Below are 24,076 nucleotides of genomic sequence, written 5' to 3' on the forward strand. Positions count from 1 at the left end.
AACAACACAAAACAGAAACAATGACAACACACAAAACACAACAGAGCAACAACACACACACAAAACGGAATGGCACATACTCACGTACAATAACAAGATTGTTCACAGAATAGGCAACATATTAAAGAAACAAGGACTCCAAATAGGATACAGGACGGAGAACACAACACAAAAAAAGATCAGAACACAAGAAACACCCATGGATAAATTTAACGGATCAGGAATATATGAACTTACATGCAACACTAGACAGTCAGTGTACATAGTACAAACACGCAGAAACTTCAAAACAAGATATTCAGAACATATCAGAGCTTTAAAAAGCAGCAGCTCCCATAGCACATTTGCTGCCCACCTTGTAGCCCACAATCACCACCCAACAACAATAGAAACAGACTTAAGGATACTGAAACCCAGCCACAGCCTATACAGCAAACTGACCATTAAGGAAAACTTCCATATAGAGAGTGCAATAGCAGAAGGAAAACAGGTCTTAAACGAATACACTACACTCTGCAAGGGCACACTATTTAACACATTAAAGGAACTTTACAAATAAAAACAACACAGACAGATAAAGTCTACACACACACACACACACACACACACACACAAACACACTCACACACACACACACACACACACACACACACACACACACACAAGATACGCGAAAATCTGCAAACACGCACCGTTTACGCACAAAAGGAATGTTGTTGTTGTTGTTGTCTTCAGTCCTGAGACTGGTTTGATGCAGCTCTCCATGCTACTCTATCCTGTGCAAGCTGCTTCATCTCCCAGTACCTACTGCAACCTACATCCTTCTGAATCTGCTTAGTGTACTCATCTCTCGGTCTCCCTCTACGATTTTTACCCTCCACGCTGCCCTCCAATGCTAAATTTGTGATCCCTTGATGCCTCAAAACATGTCCTACCAACCGATCCCTTCTTCTAGTCAAGTTGTGCCACAAACTTCTCTTCTCCCCAATCCTATTCAATACCTCCTCATTAGTTACGTGATCTATCCACCTTATCTTCAGTATTCTTCTGTAGCACCACATTTCGAAAGCTTCTATTCTCTTCTTGTCCAAACTAGTTATCGTCCATGTTTCACTTCCATACATGGCTACACTCCAAACAAATACTTTCAGAAACGACTTCCTGATACATAAATCTATATTCGATGTTAACAAATTTCTCTTCTTCAGAAACACTTTCCTTGCCATTGCCAGTCTACATTTTATATCCTCTCTACTTCGACCATCATCAGTTATTTTACTTCCTAAATAGCAAAACTCCTTTACTACTTTAAGTGTCTCCTTTCCTAATCTAATTCCCTCAGCATCACCCGATTTAATTTGACTACATTCCATTATCCTCGTTTTGCTTTTGTTAATGTTCATCTTATATCCTCCTTTCAAGACACTGTCCATTCCGTTCAACTGCTCTTCCAAGTCCTTTGCCGTCTCTGACAGAATTACAATGTCATCGGCGAACCTCAAAGTTTTTACTTCGTCTCCATGAATTTTAATACCTACTCCAAATTTTTCTTTTATTTCCTTTACTGCTTGCTCAATATACAGATTGAATAACATCGGGGAGAGGCTACAACCCTGTCTCACTCCTTTCCCAACCACTGCTTCCCTTTCATGCCCCTCGACTCTTATTACTGCCATCTGGTTTCTGTACAAATTATAAATAGCCTTTCGCTCCCTGTATTTTACCCCTGCCACCTTTAGAATTTGAAAAAGAGTATTCCAGTCAACATTGTCAAAAGCTTTCTCTAAGTCTACAAATGCTAGAAACGTAGGTTTGCCTTTTCTTAATCTTTCTTCTAAGATAAGTCGTAAGGTCAGTATTGCCTCACGTGTTCCAACATTTCGACGGAATCCAAACTGATCCTCCCCGAGGTCTGCATCTACCAGTTTTTCCATTCGTCTGTAAAGAATTCGCGTTAGTATTTTGCAGCCGTGGCTTATTAAACTGATAGTTCGGTAATTTTCACATCTGTCAGCACCTGCTTTCTTTGGGATTGGAATTATTATATTCTTCTTGAAGTCTGAGGGTATTTCGCCTGTCTCATACATCTTGTTCACCAGCTGGTAGAGTTTTGTCATGACTGGCTCTCCCAAGGCCGTCAGTAGTTCTAATGGAATGTTGTCTACTCCGGGGGCCTTGTTTCGACTCAGGTCTTTCAGTGCTCTGTCAACCTCTTCACGCAGTATCGTATCTCCCATTTCGTCTTCATCTACATCCTCTTCTATTTCCATAATATTGTCCTCAAGTACATCGCCCTTGTATAAACCTTCTATATACTCCTTCCACCTTTCTGCCTTCCCTTCTTTGCTTAGAACTGGGCTGCCATCTGAGCTCTTGATATTCATACACGTGGTTCTCTTCTCTCCAAAGGTCTCTTTAATTTTCCTGTAGGCAGTATCTATCTTACCCCTAGTGAGATAAGCTTCTACATCCTTACATTTGTCCTCTAGCCATCCCTGTTTAGCCATTTTGCACTTCCTGTCGATCTCATTTTTGAGACGTTTGTATTCCTTTTTGCCTGCTTGATTTACTGCATTTTTATATTTTCTCCTTTCATCAATTAGATTCAATATTTCTTCTGTTACCCAAGGATTTCTAGCAGCCCTCGTCTTTGTACCTACTTTATCCTCTGCTGCCTTCACTACTACATCCCTCAGAGCTCCCCATTCTTCTTCTACTGTTTTTCTTTCCTCCATTCCTGTCAATTGTTCCCTTATGCTCTCTCTGAAACTCTGTACAACCTCTGGTTCTTTCAGTTTATCCAGGTCCCATCTCCTTAATTTCCCACATTTTTGCAGTTTCTTCAGTTTTAATCTACAGGTCATAACCAATAGATTGTGGTCAGAGTCCACATCTGCCCCTGGAAATGTCTTACAACTTAAAACCTGGTTCCTAAATCTCTGTCTTACCATTATATAATCTATCTGACACCTTTTAGTATCTCCAGGGTTCTTCCACGTATACAACCTTCTTTCATGATTCTTAAACCAAGTGTTAGCTATGATTAAGTTGTGCTCTGTGCAAAATTCTACTAGGCGGCTTCCTCTTTCATTTCTTAGCCCCAATCCATATTCACCTACTATGTTTCCTTCTCTCCCTTTTCCTACACTCGAATTCCAGTCACCCATTACTATTAAATTTTCGTCTCCCTTCACTATCTGAATAATTTCTTTTATTTCATCGTACATTTCTTCAATTTCTTCATCATCTGCAGAGCTAGTTGGCATATAAACTTGTACTACTGTAGTAGGTGTGGGCTTCGTATCTATCTTGGCCACAATAATGCGTTCACTATGCTGTTTGTGGTAGCTTACCCGCATTCCTATTTTCCTATTCATTATTAAACCTACTCCTGCATTACCCCTATTTGATTTTGTGTTTATAACCCTGTAGTTACCTGACCAGAAGTCTTGTTCCTCCTGCCACCGAACTTCACTAATTCCCACTATATCTAACTTTAACCTATCCATTTCCCTTTTTAAATTTTCTAACCTACCTGCCCGATTAAGGGATCTGACATTCCACGCTCCGATCCGTAGAACGCCAGTTTTCTTTCTCCTGATAACGACATCCTCCTGAGTAGTCCCCGCCCGGAGATCCGAATGGGGGACTATTTTACCTCCGGAATATTTTACCCAAGAGGATGCCATCATCATTTAATCATACAGTAAAGCTGCATGTCCTCGGGAAAAATTACGGCTGTAGTTTCCCCTTGCTTTCAGCCGTTCGCAGTACCAGCACAGCAAGGCCGTTTTGGTTAATGTTGCAAGGCCAGATCAGTCAATCATCCAGACTGTTGCCCCTGCAACTACTGAAAAGGCTGCTGCCCCTCTTCAGGAACCACACGTTTGTCTGGCCTCTCAACAGATACCCCTCCGTTGTGGTTGCACCTACGGTACGGCCATCTGTATCGCTGAGGCACGCAAGCCTCCCCACCAACGGCAAGGTCCATGGTTCATGGGGGGAGGACAAAAGGAATACCATATAAAATACAACACACACAGCTAAAAAGCACACAGAAGACACACACAGACTGGCGACCCCACACACACAAACACACAAACACACACACACACACACACACACACACACACACACACACACACACACACACACACACACAAAGATAAAATGCAAACAAAATTTAAATTTGGCGCCGAGCTCTCTGGTGAACAAATGAACTCTGACATATAACGGAACCACAATCACACTGTGTTCTGGTGTAGTGAAAAGTGTTTTACTACGTTATTAATGGTAAGACAGAGATTTAGGAACCAGGTTTTAAATTGTAAGACATTTCCAGGGGCAGATGTGGACTCTGACCACAATCTATTGGTTATGACCTGTAGATTAAAACTGAAGAAACTGCAAAAAGGTGGGAATTTAAGGAGATGGGACCTAGATAAACTAAAACAACCAGAGATTGTACAGAGTTGCAGGGAGAGCATAAGGGAGCAATTGACAGGAATGAGGGAAAGAAGAAGAATGGGTAGCTTTGAGGGATGAAGTAGTGAAGGCAGCAGAGGATCAAGTAGGTAAAAAGACGAGGGCTAGTAGAAGAAATATTGAATTTAATTGATGAAAGGAGAAAATATAAAAATGCACTAAATGAAGCAGGCAAAAAGGAATACAGATGTCTCAAAAATGAGATCGACAGGAAGTGCAAAATGGCTAAGCAGGGATGGCTAGAGGACAAATGTACGGACGTAGAGGCTTATCTCACTAGGGGTAAGATAGATACTGCCTACAGGAAAATTAAAGAGACCTTTGGAGATAAGAGAACCACTTGTATGAACATCAAGAACGCAGATGGAAACCCGGTTCTAAGGAATTTCTTTAAAATGTAAATTATATTTTTGCAACTTGTAAATGGCATGCATATATGTACATATAACACAGGTACATAATATATTGTTTTCTTATTTATTTTTTAATCATTATTGTGCTCATTAAACATTTATTTTTTCATGATTTACCCATTGATTAAGTGATATTTTCGTATTATCCGAATTTTTTGTAATTGAAGGCAGTCTCAGCGCCAAGTAACACGTTATAATACGGAAACTAATTAGCATATGAGTACCAAACTTGGTAGCATTAATGTCCAGAGTATGGGGTGCCCCCGAGAGAGTACTTAAACGCCGGCCACTCGCTCAGCCAGTCAGTTACCTCTTCTACTATCGCTCTGACTTTCCTTTCAACTCTAATAATAATAAAAAAAATACCACAGTACAAAAGTCAAGTCAAAAACCATAACCACCATGTCATCTCCACACCACCACGCCATGTAAGAAGGAGAAGCGCCCCAGTAGCGCTAAGACTTCGCTCCCAGCAGAGTTTCCAACCCTCTGTCATGTGCGTCTGCGTCAGCCAGTCAGTCTAATGTCGCTTATGTCGGTTGACACCTCGCTTTGCGCTAGACTGCTTACGTGTACGAGTTTGTGTCCTTGTGACTCTGTTGTTCGGTCTTGTCGTATTCGTTGTGTCCTTAGTTGGTCGTGTCCGTGCTCTCCCGTTGTGTTGTTGTTCGCGCGCCTCGCCGCGCCTTCCGTCATTGCTACCCCGCGACCGCCCTGGTCGCAGTTACAACACAACTGTGGCCACCAGGTGCCATGATCAGTCATCGTGATTCATAGTCTCAAACACCTGGCCAGTCGCAGTGCACTTGTTGCTGTGTCAACATGAGCTTGGACGAAAAGAGCACGGCATTATTGGTGAAGCTCTATTATCAAAACAACAGTAATGGTGCAGCTTTACTTCGAGAATATCGCCGGCTGAAAGGATTACAGAAGGGTCCTCTTTCTCCACCTGCTGTGCGGAGCATGATGAAGTTCGAAACAACTGGAGAACTGGGCGTCTGTCCGAAAAGAGGCCGATGACTGGTTGACCAAATTGCAGTTGCTATGGCAAACATCGCTGCGCGCATTTCTCGATCGTCAGGCAGTGTCACGAAATTTGAACATCCCGTGGTCCTCTGTGCTCTCAAATGGTATCTGTACAAGATCCATATCGTACAGCAGCTTGCGCCACAGTACTCTTCTCCACTTTCTTGCTAGGACTGAAGCTGACGAAGGATCATCCTATGGATAGACAAAGTTCACTTTTATCTGACGGGCGAACTCACGAAATTGCCGAGTGTGGGGATCTTCACCTCTAGTCACTGTGCATGAAGTTCCTCTGTATGGTGAACGTGTCACCGCATGGTGTGGCTTCACGACTATGTTCATCACTCACCCATTATTTTTTGAACAGACTGGCGTTCAAGAACAAAAACCATGCAGTTTTATAAATGACATTTAACTACTGTCAGTCTTTCACGATGATTCCGTACTTATACTCTATCATACGTTTTTAGTCATAATTCTGTGACCATGTTATAGAATATAGACCATTATTTGATTTAAAGTCTGAGGAAGACACTCCTAGCAGTGTTTAAACACGGTTAATTCGTTAAAAATAATGACCGGGGGCTGTTTTTCTTTCAATTGTAACTATTCACGGTCTCTGAACGTGCAGGCATGAACAAAAACAACTGCCATGTAGTGTGACTGGTCAGCGTTACTGCAGTATGCTTCGTCAGCGTGTCATACCAGCCCTACAGGAGACGGACGCATTGAACTCAACAGTTTTCATGGAAGATGGGCCCCACCGCACATCACTCGTGAAGTTCACCTGCTTCTCCGAAACACATTTTGAAACGATCAAATTATCAGCCGATCGTTTCCCAATGCTTGGCCAGCACGATCACCTAATCTCACTCCCTGTGATTTTTGGCTGTGGCGCTACCTGAAGGACAGGATTTACCAGGGGAACATTCACATATGTGCTGATCTGAAGCGCAACATATCAAGAGATGTAGCCAGCATACCTACGGACATGCTATCTTCTGCTGTGCAGAATGCAATCCTGCACTTTCACACTGTTCTGGACAGTGATGGGCGCCATATTGAGCCCCTTTTGTAGCAGTAATAGTATCGGTAAGTAGAGGTGTGATGTACCGTAGCAGCACATTAAAAGTGTTTCAATTGAATTGATTCTGCATTATTTCTCTTTCCCATTTCCTTGACATTAATGCTACCAAGCTTGGTCCTTGTAGGGTAATTAGTTTCCATTTTATGATGTGTTGAATAGGGAAAGTTCAATTATAGCCTCCCGGTATACAGAGAGAGAATGAGTCTGAAGGATGTGAGACAGCGTTAGGAGCATCTGACCGAGTTTGAAAGGAGCCACACTGTGGGTCTCCATTTGGCCAGCTAGTCGATCTGGGCAATATCCAGATTTGTGGGGAATTTGAATGTGACAAGTGCATGATGTTTGACTGCATTGGAACATGAAGGCAGGCTTGTATTGTATTGTATGTTAACCGGGGACCTAGAAACGACGAAGAGACTCCGTCACCGCCCGCAGCTCGTCGTCGTGCGGTAGAGTTCTCGCTTCACGCGCCCCGGTTCGCAGGTTCGATTCCCAGCGGGGTCAGGGATTTTCTCTGCTTCGTGATGACTGGGTGTTGTTTAATGTCCTTAGGTTAGTTAGGTTTAAGTAGTTCTAAGTTCTAGGGGACTGATGATCATACACTCCTGGAAATGGAAAAAAGAACACATTGACATCGGTGTGTCAGACCCACCATACTTGCTTCGGACACTGCGAGAGGGCTGTACAAGCAATGATCACACGCACGGCACAGCGGACACACCAGGAACCGCGCTGTTGGCCGTCGAATGGCGCTAGCTGCGCAGCATTTGTGCACCGCCGCCGTCAGTGTCAGCCAGTTTGCCGTGGCATACGGAACTCCATCGCAGTCTTTAACACTGGTAGCATGCCGCGACAGCGTGGACGTGAACCGTATGTGCAGTTGACAGACTGAGCGAATGCGTATAGTGGGCATGCGGGAGGCCGGGTGGACGTACCGCCGAATTGCTCAACACGTGGGGCGTGAGGTCTCCACAGTACATCGATGTAGTTGCCAGTGGTCGGCGGAAGGTGCACGTGCCCGTCGACCTGGGACCGGACCGCAGCGACGCACGGATGCACGCCAAGACCGTAGAATCCTACGCAGTGCCGTAGGGGACCGCACCGCCACTTCCCAGCAAATTAGCGACACTGTTGCTCCTGGGGTATCGGCGAGGACCATTCGCAACCGTCTCCATGAATCTGGGCTACGGTCACGCACACCGTTAGGCCGTCTTCCGCTCACGCCCCAACATCGTGCAGCCCGCCTCCAGTGGTGTCGCGACAGGCGTGAATGGAGGGACGAATGGAGACGTGTCGTCTTCAGCGATGAGAGTCGCTTCTGCCTTGGTGCCAATGATGGTCGTATGCGTGTTTGGCGCCGTGGAGGTGAGCGCCACAATCAGGACTGCATACGACCGAGGCAGACAGGGCCAACACCCGGCATCATGGTGTGGGGAGCGATCTCCTACACTGGCCGTACACCTCTGGTGATAGTCGAGGGGACACTGAATATTGCACGGTACATCCAAACCGTCATCGAACCCATCGTTCTACCATTCCTAGACCGGCAAGGGAACTTGCTGTTCCAACAGGACAATGCACGTCCGCATGTATCCCGTGCCACCCAACGTGCTCTAGAAGGTGTAAGTCAACTACCCTGGCCAGCAAGATCTCCGGATCTGTCCTCCATTGAGCATGTTTGGGACTGGATGAAGCGTCGTCTCACGTGGTCTGTACGTCCAGCACGAACGCTGGTCCAACTGAGGCGCCAGGTGGAAATGGCATGGCAAGCCGTTCCACAGGACTACATCCAGCATCTCTACGATCGTCTCCATGGGAGAATAGCAGCCTGCATTGCTGCGAAAGGTGGATATACACTGTACTAGTGCCGACATTGTGCATACTCTGTTGCCTGTGTCTATGTTCCTGTGGTTCTGTCAGTGTGATCATGTGATGTATCTGACCCCAGGAATGTGTCAATAAATTTTCCCCTTCCTGGGACAATGAATTCACGGTGTTCTTATTTCAATTTCCAGGAGTGTAGATGTTAAGTCCCATAATGCTCAGAGCCATATGTACCAGACTCCGTCTCCGCCCCAGCTGCAGTGGTCCACAACCCCACGACGACTATCGCAGTCCACTTCACTCCTCCGCCACCCCACACCGAACCCAGAGTTATTGTGCGGTTCGGCCCCCGGTGGACCCCCCAGGGAATGTCTCACACCAGACGAGTGTAACCCCTATGTTTGCGTGGTACAGTAATGGTGGTACACGTGTAAGTGGAGAACTTGTTTGCGCAGCAAACGCCGACATAGTGTAACCGAGGCGAAATAAGGGGAACCAGCCCGCATTGGCCGAGGCAGATGGAAAACCGCCTAAAAACCATCTACAGACTGGCCGGTTCACCGCACCTCGACACAAAGCCGCCGGGCGGAATCGTGCCGGGGACCAGGCGCTTCTTACCGCCTGGAAAGCCATGCGTTAGACCACACGGCCAACCGGGTGGGCTAAGGCAGGCTTACTCGAGGTCAAATTTCGCGTCGACTTTTTCTAACGGCCACAAGGGACAAGCACCATATTGTGGGCTAAGTACATCGTAACCACATCATATCTGAGCCTGCCATCAAAGAACAGAATGTTACAGGGAGTCCACTGCTTATGTCATCCCACACCATTGACTGCGGACTAGCAGCAGCCGAATTAGGGCATTACCGTCCTAAGCGTAGGCTGCCATTAAACACCACAACACAAACAGCTGCCCTTGGACTGGGTGGCGTGACCAAGAAGCATGGGGTGCTAATGAAAGGGCATCGCGTTGTGTCCAGTGTCGAATCGCGGTTTTGCTCTATCACGGATGACCATCATTGGCGAATATGGCGGCGATCTGAGGAGGAGTCCCATTCTTTCTATGTTTTGGAAAGGCACTGCCGTATTACTCTTAACGTCATTGCATGGGGAGTCATTGGGTGTTACTGCAGGTCATATCTGTTAGTGACTGAAGGAGCACTTCCAGCATAATGAAACGTCACGGCATCATGTTGTGATATTTGTCACCTCTGATGCCCCTTCTCAACAGGACAATGCTCCTCCACACATGGCGTGTGCCTCTATGAACTGTATGCGTGATGCTGACCTACTCTGTGGTCAGCAAGATTCCAGATCAGTCTCCTATACAACATGTGTGAGACCAGCTTGGACGTCAACTCCATCCCAGTGCCAGTATCCAGGGTATCAAGGGCGAGCTACAGCAGCTGCAGGATACAACAGCTATATGACACCCTTCCCAAATGAATCAGTGCAATTGTCCAGATCAGAGGGGGTCTCAACGTCATGCTACCAAGTGGGCTCATACTGCCAAGTTCTTTGACTCGATTTTGTAATAAGTGAAATAACATGACATTCCCTCTCAACCTCACCATCATCATCATCTTCATCCCTATCATCATCTTTATCATCATCATCTTCATCATCACCATTTTCATCATCATCATCATCTTCTTCACCATCATCTTGGACAGTTTCCGGCCGCTGGCCGGGTCTGTATGGAACATAGGCCCCTCTATCGACTTCTGTCTCGCCACTATCTCTCCATCTTCACCTTGGTCTTCTGGACACATTCCTCTATTCCTTTCAGCCACCGGTCTTCCTCTTCTACTCTTTCCTTCCAGTTTCATCTCGTGTGTCCTTCTAGCTATCCTTCTCCATTCTCTTAACGTGTCCATACCATCTCAGCCTTGATTTCTCTATCTCCTCCTGTAATGGTTCATTAACTCTCCGATCCTCTCGTTTCGTAACCTGTCTATCTTTGTCACTACAATACTGTTCTCAAGAATTTCATCTCACTAGCTTGTACTTTGCTTTTCGCCCTTCCTTTCATAACCCAGGTTTCTGATGCATATCTCAGGATTGGGACATAGTATGACCAATATATAACCTTTTTACTGATTTGAGGTACATCTTTGCTCTGTATCAGGTTTCTGACACTCTTTCGAAATGCTTCTGCTTTTCTCCTCCGCTCGTTTATTTCCCTGTCGTTTTTTCCATCTTCCAGTATCAGGTTTCCTAGATACTTGAAACTCTCCACTCTCCTCAATCGTTTCCCACCAATTGTTATTTCAGTTGTTCCTCTCTTCTTCTTTCTTGCTGTGATAATCATCTCACTCTTACTTATACTAAATTTCATCCCATATTCTTGTGCTGTTCGTTCCCATACGTCCAACTGCTCTTGTACTTCCTCCTCCTTATTTCCCTAAATCATCAGATCATCTGCAAACACCACAGCGTTCATCTTCCTTTCACCAATTACTTGTGCTGCTGTACTCATTATATCATTCATCATTACAATGAAGAGTAATCGTGAAAGTGCACTTCCCTGTCTCAAGCCATTCTTCTGTTCATTCCCTCGCAACGCGTGACGTGTAATCTCGTTTCCTCCTCCCGTTCTGGATGATCCATTTTGTTTTTGTCAGCCTGTGTCGTTGCATAGATAGATCACACCACTAAGGTCTCTGGTAATCCATCAAGGAAAGTGCAAAACAGAGGGCCAAAATTAACTAGATTGCGCACCCTCTGTGGCAATAACAATCCCAGCCATACTGGAACCTGAAGATGACGCCATGTGGTGTGAAACGGGCAGCATGTGCTAAAAGGGAATAAACGACGTTACATTCAAATATAATCACTGGTTTTGTAATCTTTATTCAAGGAGATGACGTTTTTACATCAGTTAGCAGTAAACTCATACAACGAAAGGTTTCACGACCGGATGTTCCAGCTACTGAGAATAGTTCTGTGGTCCATGGAACTCTTCTATCCCTGACTGTTCGTCCAAAGCTACGGTGGACATTTTCGGTGCTCCTGGTTGTGCTGAGTTTTGCTGACAGACGAGTCGGACGTCGAAGAACGGCCTAAATACTATGGAAAGTTGGCGTGGTATGGATTTCACATGATAGCAGAGATAAACCTTGTCAAGGATAAAATATAATTATCGATCATAGTACGTCCAATATAAAAACTTCTCATCGATTCTGTAGCACCACTGTCCATATATCGCTGAGTTTCATAGCTTCTTCTTTTCTGTTAAAATTATCCCCATGTTTATATATTTCGATGGCTTCTCTATATAGCTGTGGATAATAGTTCGTCATAGTTCGCCATAGATAATAGTTCGTAGTTCCGTTAAGGATAGCCCGCAGCTCGTGGTCGTGCGGTAGCGTTCTCGCTTCCCACGCCCGGTCTCCCGGGTTCGATTCCCGGTGAGTCAGGGATTTTCTCTGCCTCGTGATGACTGGGTTTTGTGTGATGTCCTTAGGTCAGTTAGGTTTAAGTAGTTCTAAGTTCTAGGGGACTGATGACCATAGATGTTAAGTCCCATAGTGCTCAGAGCCATTTGAACCATCCGTTAAGGATAAACATCCCCGTCACTCTGTAAGTGGTTAATACAAGATTCCGTGTACATGTGGTAGGGTTTACATTGGAACTACAAAGCGAAGTCTGAATACACGGTTGAAGGAACTTAAATTTCTTTGCCGACTAGGGAAAACATACAAGTCAGCTGTGGCGGAACATGCTCTTCCGTCGGGTGATCACGTATTGAAATTTTCGGAAACTGAAGTTTTGTGTACTATGACGAACTATCATCCACGGCTATATAGAGAAGCCATCGAAATATATAAACATGGGGATAATTTTAACAGAAAAGAAGAAGTTGTAATTATGTAATAGGCGTATTTAAACTGTTTTAGCATGTAATTATCTGAACTGTTTCTTATTTAAATTGTTTTGTTAATTAAATTGCATTGTGTATTATTGAGAAAGAGCGGGAAACCGCGCATAGATACATTTTGAGAAAGAGCGGGAAACAGCGCGCAGTAATACATCTGTAATGGTAGCAGGGATTGTCTGCACCAAAAACCATTGTTGGCGGCGAGACCGCACTTTTGTAGCATTGAGCGTTGGAAGCGAGCAGTTGCGAGTAAGATGTGAGACGAGGCAGTCGTAGCTAGCGAGACATGAGAGGAGGTCGCTGTAAGCGAGGTATGAATTAACACTTTGAAAGAAGCGGTGTGCTCGCCAGCCACTCGCTATATGTAGCGCAATGCTAGTTTTTAAGAATTTTTGTAAAGAATTATGCCCCTTGTAATTGTTTGTCAAGATCGTTCTCAGAATATAGTTATGTAATTTTGATGGAAAATTAGGTATGTAGCGCAACGCTACTTTTTAAGAATTTTTGTAAAGAACTATACCCCTTGTAATTGTTTGTCAAGATCGTTCTCAGAATATAGTTAACTTCTACCAGATTAAATGCATTAAGAATTTTCTATCCCAAAATCATTCACGTAAATGCTTTACGGAATTTATTGTTATCTTAAAAGAAAAGTCTAAACTGAGCTTCAGCTTTTATCAAATCTAAATTAACTTCAACTTAAAGAATTCCAGTCACAAAGTATTATGAAACTCCACCAGCAGCTTATAATTATGTTAAAGAGAAGTAAGTATATTCATTCCACAGTTTGCTGTAGCAGTCAGATGGCGATCCAGTATAAATAATTAAAGGTAAGAATCAGTCTTAATAATTTCAGGTAACGACTGAGGGCCACGGCGACAACACATTTTATGTTTCGTCGTAATAATCAGCAGGTAGTCTTGACAGAGCAGCAGTTAAAAGATTTTAAGAGACGCAGCGTTCAGTCAGCAAGCAAACGTTCATCCAATATTAGACGGGAAGGTTTCACTTGGCGATATCCATTCAGTACGACATTTTAGTGAATCTACTGTGGATATGAATATACTGACTTTGATAATAGTGTGAATAAGTTACTGTTAAGTGGCGCAACGCATATACTAAAGTGTATAACTTTTATTCACAGGTCATCGGCAATTCTGTTTGCTTTATTGATTCGGCGTTGAAAAGTGTTTGTTCAGTGTTGAATCCGCTTTGAACAGTGATATATTTTGTTGCGTGTGATGATTATAGACAATGTCCCGCAGAATAATTACTCGTTCTCAAACTGATAAAACTTTTTGTTGCGTGTGATGATTATAGACAATGTCCCGCAGAATAATTACTCGTTCTCAAACTGATAAAACTGTACAAAATACTGACGAGAGATTCTTTTCTGGAATAGGCAGTAATAATACGTGTGAAAACCCTGATTCTGAAACGTTAGGTGAACAGACATTTAATAACTGTAACAATATGGAAGCGTTTAACGAACAAGTAACTTCAGAAATGCCCACAGACAATGAAACGGTAGTGCAAAATAATTTGGCATTAAATGCAACAGACGGTACACAGTCACAAATTCCGCATAGTAGACATAACAGTTTCAGTAACGAAACCACTACAATGCAGTCAGACAGAGAGACTCCATTAAGCACTGATTTAGATTCAAACGGTACACAGCTACACAACCTGCGTAGCAGATCCAACAGTTCTCATGACCAAAATTCCGAAATTACGGAAAACGTGACGCAGTCACAATCATCTGAGGATGTTCAAATGAACACAGATCTACAGCCTTTAACAACGAATACAAATACACACAGAAGTCAATCCGAAACGGATCCAATAATGGCATTTTTGCTACAAATGAGACAAGACATGAATCAAAACTTTAACAGAGGGTCACAAGAATTAGAAAAAAGGTCACAAGATCTAAAAAACGAAATTAAGGCAGAACACGCACACACAGATCAGAAATTAGACAACATGTACCAAAATCTAAAACACGAAATCAAAGTAGAAATTCAAACAGTCGCTGAAAAATGTTCACAATCAACACAAGAATTACGCGACAAAATTCAAGAAATATCCGATAACCAAGCAACATTTGCAGTTAGTATACGGGAAACAATGACAAAACTTTGCTAAACAAAACGCTCAGATTGATGAACGTTTTAACAATCACACAGAAAACTGTTTGATACGTCACCGTAAACTGGTGCGATCGCAGGATAAAGAACGAAAAGAATTACTACAAACAATCACTAAACAGCGTCAGGACGACAAAAAGAAAGTGTTTGCCCAGGGCAAAACATATGTAGACAATCACATACAGTCGATTTCGGAAGAAATCGAAACGGTCAAAGAAACAAATAATCAAATACAAGACAGGCTTACAGAAATCCAAACACAGACAATCGATGTGAAAACTTCTACAGACACTGAAATCCAGAATGTTAAAGATAAATTAACAGAGGACGTTCAGACACTAACTGACAAAATAGAACACATAGAAATTAACCATGACACAGAAAATTTAAAGGCAGATTTTAAGAAAGTCACCAAAAGCAACCGTAAATTACGAAACGAACTGACAGAAAAGATCAATGAACTCACTACAAGAATAGATCTTTTAGATACTAACAATGACGAGAGATCAGACGACACTGCACCAGTCCCAGTGCAACAGAACTCTAATAGTAATAACACGCCATTGACAAATATACAACAAACTATCACAGATCTAAAATCGCGTAATGATTCATTGCATCAGCAAATAAATTCTCTACAGCAAGAGATAGCGGACGCACAAGAAACCGCCGCACATAATCATTTTCAACAGAACACACACCGTTACGAAATGCCTCAGATCCATAATACATATAATATTGGTAGACTTCAGAGAGTAAGAGATTTTACCCAGGAAGAAAGACACCCGAATCCATATTCAAGACAATACGACAACACTTACACACACAGACATGACAGTTTTGATCACAAACATTTTCTTTCAGTTAGAAAGTTTAAAACATTTAAAAACGACAGGGCGCAAATACATCCGTTGGATTTTATCCAACAGTTCAGGGGAGCACTTCCACCATCATGGCCAGTACAACATAAGTTAGAATTTATTGTCAGTTTTCTTGAAGGAGAACCAGCACGACGAATGCGACCAATTGCTAGACAATGTTTTTCCGTAGAAGCATTTGAGGAAGCATTTTTATCAGCATATTGGTCTGACACTACACAAAACAGCATCAAAGATCGGCTATTTAGTTTGCCAAACTTTGAAAATTCTACCTTTCCAACAATCACACAATTTTTCGAGTACATGGTGGAACAGAACCAGTACCTCAACGAGCCATACAGTCAATCGGCATTAATACAGCTTTGCATTTCAAAACTGCCCAGAGCTTTGAAAGTGTCATTACTGACAGGGCAACAAAAGGACAATGTATCCGCTTTTAGAGACATCTTACAACTATTAGAAGCACACCAGGCAGACTACGCATTTGGTAACAAAAATTTTTCACGACAGAACGGAAAACAAACAAACTCAGCTACTTTTGAACAAACACGATTTGGTAATAACAATCCGAGTAAACGCTTTCGCAGCGAAAATGACAACGAAAACAGGAGTAATGAAAAACATTATACTGACACGGTAAATTTATATTCAGGACAGCAACAGAATCCGAGACTTAACACGCAACCGAATAGGTCAAATTTCCATATGAATCATCGCTCAGATAATGCGACCGGGGAAGGCCATTACGCGGGTCGACCGCAAAATGAACAAAAACAAACGTTTTTACGGGGTGCAGGTGGGCTGCCGTACAGTCACAGTTATAACGACAGGAGAAAAGAAAACGAACACAGACCGCCGAGGACGTTCCACAATGACAATTTTAACGGAAACTACAACAGGGCCCAACAGCTGCGTTACCGTATGAATGTACCAGACACCAGATTTCATCCACCAGACACTGCTAATAATCAAAACGGCAGAACTGTACAGTTGATAGAACACATACCAAACTCCCAAGCTGAAAATCACATATCGGAAGAATTATGACTAGAGAAAACCTGCAATGAATCTCTTAATGTCGATACTATGAAATCACACAGAGAAAACATAACGACCGAAAATGTCATTACATTTGACGACGTGAGAGACACATTGTTACAGGAAAAACCAATCCTACAGAAAACAATATATCACCCAATAATAGAGATAAATTTACAGTCGCACAATATTTTAGCGATAATTGATTCAGGTTCACCTATGTGCGTAATTAACGAAGACACATTTAACAGATGCAATAGCAATAATGATTACCCAGTATTTCCTTTAAACAGAACGAAGGTCAAGGGAGCTTTTGCAGGAAAAGGCATTGAAGTTAAAAGACAGACACAATTAACATTTGTTTTTGCAGGGGAAACGTTCCACAGTGATTGTTGGATAGTTCCGAATTTAACAACAGACATGATATTAGGAATAAATTTTCTTGTTCAGTACGATGCGAAGATTGACTTCAAATCGTCATACCTCACACTACAAAAGGAAAACAGGGAAGTGATCGTAAGATTTCAAAACACAGTATCCTCCGAAGAACAAAATATGCACGGGATCGAGATTATTACTGATTCTCAAGATAACGATTGTTATATCGCACTATACACGAACACACTTAATAATGACTTGGTAGAGGAACAGGAGTACAATATGTTCGAGACAATTACACGCAAGGTAGACAATAGTGTAGCAAAATGCGACGCAGAACGCACAGAACTTGAAAATATTCTGGTACAACACAAAGCAGTTTTTGCCAATGTTCCAGGAACAATGACAGGATTTATGTACGAATTTCAGGTGAAACCACACGAGACTTTCAAAGCAAAGCATTATCCAATCCCACACATACACACAGAAGCAATTAAGAAAGAATTACGAGCAATGATCGATCAAGGAATAATAGAACCAGCAGCCAGCCAATATATAAATCCACTACACATTGTTAAAAAGAAGGATGGATCACTACGTTTAGTTTTAGATTCACGTCAAGTTAATAAAATAATCATTACAGAAACCGACCGACCACAGACGCTAGAAGAGTTACTGCAAAAATTTCATGGCACCTCCATTTATACTACACTCGACCTCAAATCAGGGTTTTGGCAAATCCAACTACACCCAAATTGCCGAAAATATACGGCATTCCTTTGCTTTGGGGAATGCTATCAATTTTGTAAACTTCCGTTTTGACTAACGATTTCGTCTGCCGCCTTTATACGAGGCATGAATACTATTCTACCACAAGATCTGAAAAACAAAAATACCACATATGTCGATGACATTTTAATTGCAGCAGAAAACTGGGAACAACACAATCATACTCTTCAACAATTACTGAATACATTCGAGCAGAATGGTATAACTATAAACTTGCGTAAATCTGAATTTGGTAAAGCGTCAATAAAATTTCTAGGGCACATTATCTCACAAACAGGTATCGCACCAGACCCTGACAAATTGCAAGCACTGAAAGACATCGACGTGCCAACAAACAAAAAGGAACTTCGGAGCTTTTTAGGTCTTATCAATTATTTTAGAAAATTTATCCACTACAAAGCATTAGACACGCCCTTGCTATACCAGCTTACAAGTAAAAACACACTTTGGTCATGGAATGAAGACGTTGAAGCTGAATTCGAGAACTTGAAAGAAGCATTATTAAAAGCACCTTTGTTATCACACCCTGACCCAACACAAAACTTTTCCGTTGCAACAGATAGTTCAACCACAGCACTAGGAGTACATATTTTCCAAGAAATAAAGGAAGAAGATAAGACAGTCGTGAAACACATTGCTTTTGCAAGCAGGATACTTTCTCCAGCAGAGCGCAATTATTCTGTAACAGAATTAGAGACACTATGTGTAATTTACGCTTTTAAGCGATTCCGTCATTTTCTATATGGCCGACATACAACAATATATACCGATCACCGAGCAATCCAGTTTTTATTGTCAGCAAAACTTACGCACGATAGATTAAGCCGCTGGAAATTATACTTACAAGAGTTTGATTTTACCATTATACACATTCCAGGCACGCAGAATACTGTTGCCGACGCATTGTCGAGGTCCATTCACAATAAATGCATGGAGAAAGAAAATACCTTTTGCTACAACAACCATAGTATTATGTATATTAAACAAGTAGCTTTCGAAAACTTTATATCAGCAGCATTACAGGATATAGAGAGAGAACAGCAGAAAGATGAAACACTGAAAGAGATTGTAACGCTTTTGAAAGACAGAAGTAACGCTAAAGTCAGACTTCATTACACTGTACATCAAAATATACTCTTTATTCGATCATACCGAGACGGTAATAATTGGCTTTTATGCATTCCGGAAGGGATCGTAAATAAACTGATATGGTATACACATCTAAGTTATGGACACTACGGAGCGAGGAAATGCTTTCTGATTCTGCGACAAAATTGCCACTTTAATAACATGGAAAAACACATAAGAAAAGTAATAGCATCATGCAAGATATGTCAAAAAGCTAAATCATCAACAGTGTCACACATTCCACCATTGTATCCCATCATACCGGTTAAGTTAAGACACATGGCAGCAGTGGATCTAAGAGATTTTCTATCAGTAGTAGGACGTGTACAGAAGGTTATTTCGGATAACGGTCCGCAGTTTAGGTCAGACGTATGGAAGAAAATGTTAGAAAGTAAGAACATGACACCTATTTACATATCAAGATATCACAGTTCTTCCAACCCATCAGAAAGAATAATGAAAGAGATCGGGAAGTTATGCAGAATTTATTGTCATAAAAGACATACAACATGGGATAAATATATTTTACAGTTTCAAGAAGTGATAAATGCAATACCCAATGAATCTACGATGCTATCACCAACCGTAATACTGACAAATAAAGACCCACCGAACAAAATTATCGAACTAATTACTTTTCCTAAGACGCGTAGGCTTCGACATTGTGAAATAATAGACACAGCATTAGCAAACACTAAAAGAGCTGCAGATCGGCGGAAGAAACAACAGAAGCAGGTAAGTCGACTACAGAAGTACGAGATTGGCGACAAAGTACTGATTCGCACTCATTTTCTTTCCAACAAAGGTAAGCACAGATGCCGTAAATTCGAACTTCTGTATGCAGGCCCTTACAGAGTTCGTAATATTCCACACGCTAATGTAGTGCATGTGGAAACGCTACGTAAGAAGAAATCATTAGGGAATCATCATGTATCCAACGTGAAACATTTCTTGACTTAAATTTTTGCATTTCAGCTGACGAAAGGACGGCGTGACATGTAAGTATGCAACAATGGTAGTTTCAGCGCGCTTCAGTAACAAACAAAGCCGCGACACGCAGCGGGCCGCTAATATTTCACCGTACCTTAAAGAACACAGCAGTACTTAATGATGCTACGCCAGCCAAGACAAATAAAAACACGAGAAACATTTCCTAACTTAAAGAGAACATGCAGACAACGACACGACGTATGAATTTGTGCACTGAGAGCTCATAAATGAAAGAAATTTTTTTTATAACGTGACATAATTACTTAAGAAAATGTCGATTTTTGCAATAGCTAAACTGATAATATAGATCGTTCATTAATCAATTATTTTAGTGGTAACATTAACATGTACTCTTTATTCCAGAATGCAGCATTGTTGTCACACGTCATCAAAATGAAACGTAGTTTTAGTTAGAATAAGGATGTGAATCTTTAGGTCACGCAGATAGCTGACGCTAATTGTCATTACAGAAATTTTATAGGTCATGCCGGGAGCTGACGTGATTTTGCAGCAGTTAATATTATGATAAAGTGTTTTATAGGTCATGCCAGGAGCGGACGAGAAGTACCAGAAGATGTTTATTGAAGTCATGCCGTGCACTGACGATAATTAATACTGAATGTTTTATAATAAGTCATGCCGTGCGCTGACGTTAATTAATGCTGAATGTTTATAACAGGTTATGCAGAGAGTTGACACAGATGCAGAAGAAGAATGTGTATGTTATGTTAGTATATAAGAAATTTATAATGTTAAGAAATAATTTTGCTAGCATGTGACACATTGCAACACTATGGATGGGGACCACACATTACAATGTCTAACCAGAATAATGTTTACCTTAATTTTCAGCTGCAAAAGAATACTTTAAATAATTTTATGACAGTAATTTTATTGTATATTATGACCTGACATTTGACGACTCATAACTGACGACTACACCCCTGAATGGAAGATAAAATTTTAGGACAGTAAGTCAAGAAATGCATTGTCAACAAAATTTATAATTAATGATGTAAGAAACTAAGATATGTAAATACAGAATAAGTAATAATGTACTTGTCTATAACAAATCTGTATACTATCAAATACTGAATAAGTAGGAACTTTTATGTCTTTTATATATGGGAATAATTTTCTGGAAGAATTCTTAAATTAAAACTACATATTGTTACAAATTACGACACAACATATTTTGTCATAGGGAAAATTATTTCGTAGTCAAATTATGGTACCAACAATGTCCGTGAACCCATTGCCAAAACAATTTTACCCGTACCTTAATTCCTGTGCATCCCCATGGTTATTGAGCACAGAATCAGTGAATTGTGAAACACGTGACTTCAACCAATGATGTTCTCGACGAGGTGTTTGCATACCTAGATGCACACCACAGCCCTATGTATGTCAATTGGTGCCTGCATACCTAGATACACACCACAGTATGATGTACGACAATAGGTGTTTGCATACCAAGATGCACACCACCAACCTTAATGGACCATTGGAGATGGAACTTAATCCTGATGTGGCATGTAATTATCTGAACTGTTTCTTATTTAAATTGTTTTGTTAATTAAATTGCATTGTGTATTATTGAGAAAGAGCGGGAAACCGCGCATAGATACATTTTGAGAAAGAGCGGGAAACAGCGCGCAGTAATACATCTGTAATGGTAGCAGGGATTGTCTGCACCAAAAACCATTGCTGGCGGCGAGACCGCACTTTTGTAGCATTGAGCGTTGGAAGCGAGCAGTTGCGAGTAAGATGTGAGACGAGGCAGTCGTAGCTAGCGAGACATGAGAGGAGGTCGCTGTAAGCGAGGTATGAATTAACACTTTGAAAGAAGCGGTGTGCTCGCCAGCCACTCGCTATATGTAGCGCAATGCTAGTTTTTAAGAATTTTTGTAAAGAATTATGCCCCTTGTAATTGTTTGTCAAGATCGTTCTCAGAATATAGTTATGTAATTTTGATGGAAAATTAGGTATGTAGCGCAACGCTACTTTTTAAGAATTTTTGTAAAGAACTATACCCCTTGTAATTGTTTGTCAAGATCGTTCTCAGAATATAGTTAACTTCTACCAGATTAAATGCATTAAGAATTTTCTATCCCAAAATCATTCACGTAAATGCTTTACGGAATTTATTGTTATCTTAAAAGAAAAGTCTAAACTGAGCTTCAGCTTTTATCAAATCTAAATTAACTTCAACTTAAAGAATTCCAGTCACAAAGTATTATGAAACTCCACCAGCAGCTTATAATTATGTTAAAGAGAAGTAAGTATATTCATTCCACAGTTTGCTGTAGCAGTCAGATGGCGATCCAGTATAAATAATTAAAGGTAAGAATCAGTCTTAATAATTTCAGGTAACGACTGAGGGCCACGGCGACAACACATTTTATGTTTCGTCGTAATAATCAGCAGGTAGTCTTGACAGAGCAGCAGTTAAAAGATTTTAAGAGACGCAGCGTTCAGTCAGCAAGCAAACGTTCATCCAATATTAGACGGGAAGGTTTCAAAGTTATGAAACTCAGCGACATGTGGACTGTGGCGCTACAGAATCGATGTGAAGTTTTTATCTTTGACGTACTATGATCGATAGTTATATTTTATCCTTGGCAAGGTTTATCTCTGCTATCACGTTAAATCCAGGCCACTCCCACTTTCTACGGTATTGAGGCCGTTCTTCGACGTTCGACTCGTCAGTCGGCAAGACTCAGCACAACCAGGAGCACCTCCGAAGATGTCCACCGTAGCTTGTGACGAAACGTCAGGGATAGAAGAGATCCATGGAGCACGGCCATACAACCCGGAAGAATTCTCGGCAGCAGTAGTAAACTGTTTTAATATAACGTCCAAGAAATTGTTATTCAGAAATTGCTATTCTTGGAAAAGAATACGTGGGAAGATATGAGAAGTACAGGAGTCACGTATCTAGTTTAAATACAATAATAGCAACGAAGTCTCACAAACTGCATTACGTCATAATACACACCATATAAAATCGAACTGTCCATTCGAAATTATCAATATTTCACTAAGCACTATGTCTGTCAACAGTGCCCTAAAACTGAGGGAAAAAGATGGGGCAGGTAAGTGAGAGTAGGTTTCGGTTTTTTTTTTTTTTTTTCATCAGTATTCCGACTGGTTTGATGCGTACCGCCACCAAATCCTCTCCTGTAGCTTTTGCGCCCAACATCCTCAGTTAATTGCTGCATGTATTCCAATATCTGTCTTCCTTCACAGTTTTTACCCCTACAGCTCGCTTTAGCACCATAGAAGTTATTCCCTGATATCTTCACAGACGTCCTATCATCTTGCCCCTTCTTCTTTTCAATTGTTTTCATATATACCTCTCCTCATCGATTCTGCTACCTTATCAATCCACTCAATTTTTAACATTCTTCTGTAACACCACATCTCAAACGCTTCGATTCTCTTCTGTTCCGATTTACCCACAGTCCAATGCTGTGCTCCAAAACTACACTCTCGGAAAATTCTTCCTCAAATTAAGGTTTATGTTTGATACTAGTAGACTTCTCCTAACCAGGAATACCCTTTTTGCCAGTTCATCTGCTTTTCATGTCCTCCTTGCTCCATCCATCATGGATTATTTTGCTGCCTAGGTAGCAGATTTCCTCAACTTAGCCTACTTGCAGATCACCAATTGTGAAGTTTCTCGCTGTTCTCACTTCTGCTACTTCCTACTACTTTTGTCTTTCTTCGATTTACTCTCAAGCCATATTCTGTACTCACTAGACTGTTCATTCCATTCAACAGATCCCGTAATTCTCCTTCATTTTCGCTGACTACAGCAATGTAGTCTCGGACCTCATTTTATTTTCATCATTGCTTCTCTGACGTAGGGATTGAACAGTAGGGGCGAAAGACTACGTCGCTGCCTACACCTTTTATAATCCGAGCACTTCGTTCTTCATCTTCCAGTCTTATTTTTCCCTATCGGTTCTTCTACATATTGCGTATTACGCTCTTTACCTATAGCTTAC

Source organism: Schistocerca gregaria, chromosome 2 (assembly GCF_023897955.1).
Source record: "Schistocerca gregaria isolate iqSchGreg1 chromosome 2, iqSchGreg1.2, whole genome shotgun sequence".
In the NCBI taxonomy this organism is placed as follows: domain Eukaryota; kingdom Metazoa; phylum Arthropoda; class Insecta; order Orthoptera; family Acrididae; genus Schistocerca; species Schistocerca gregaria.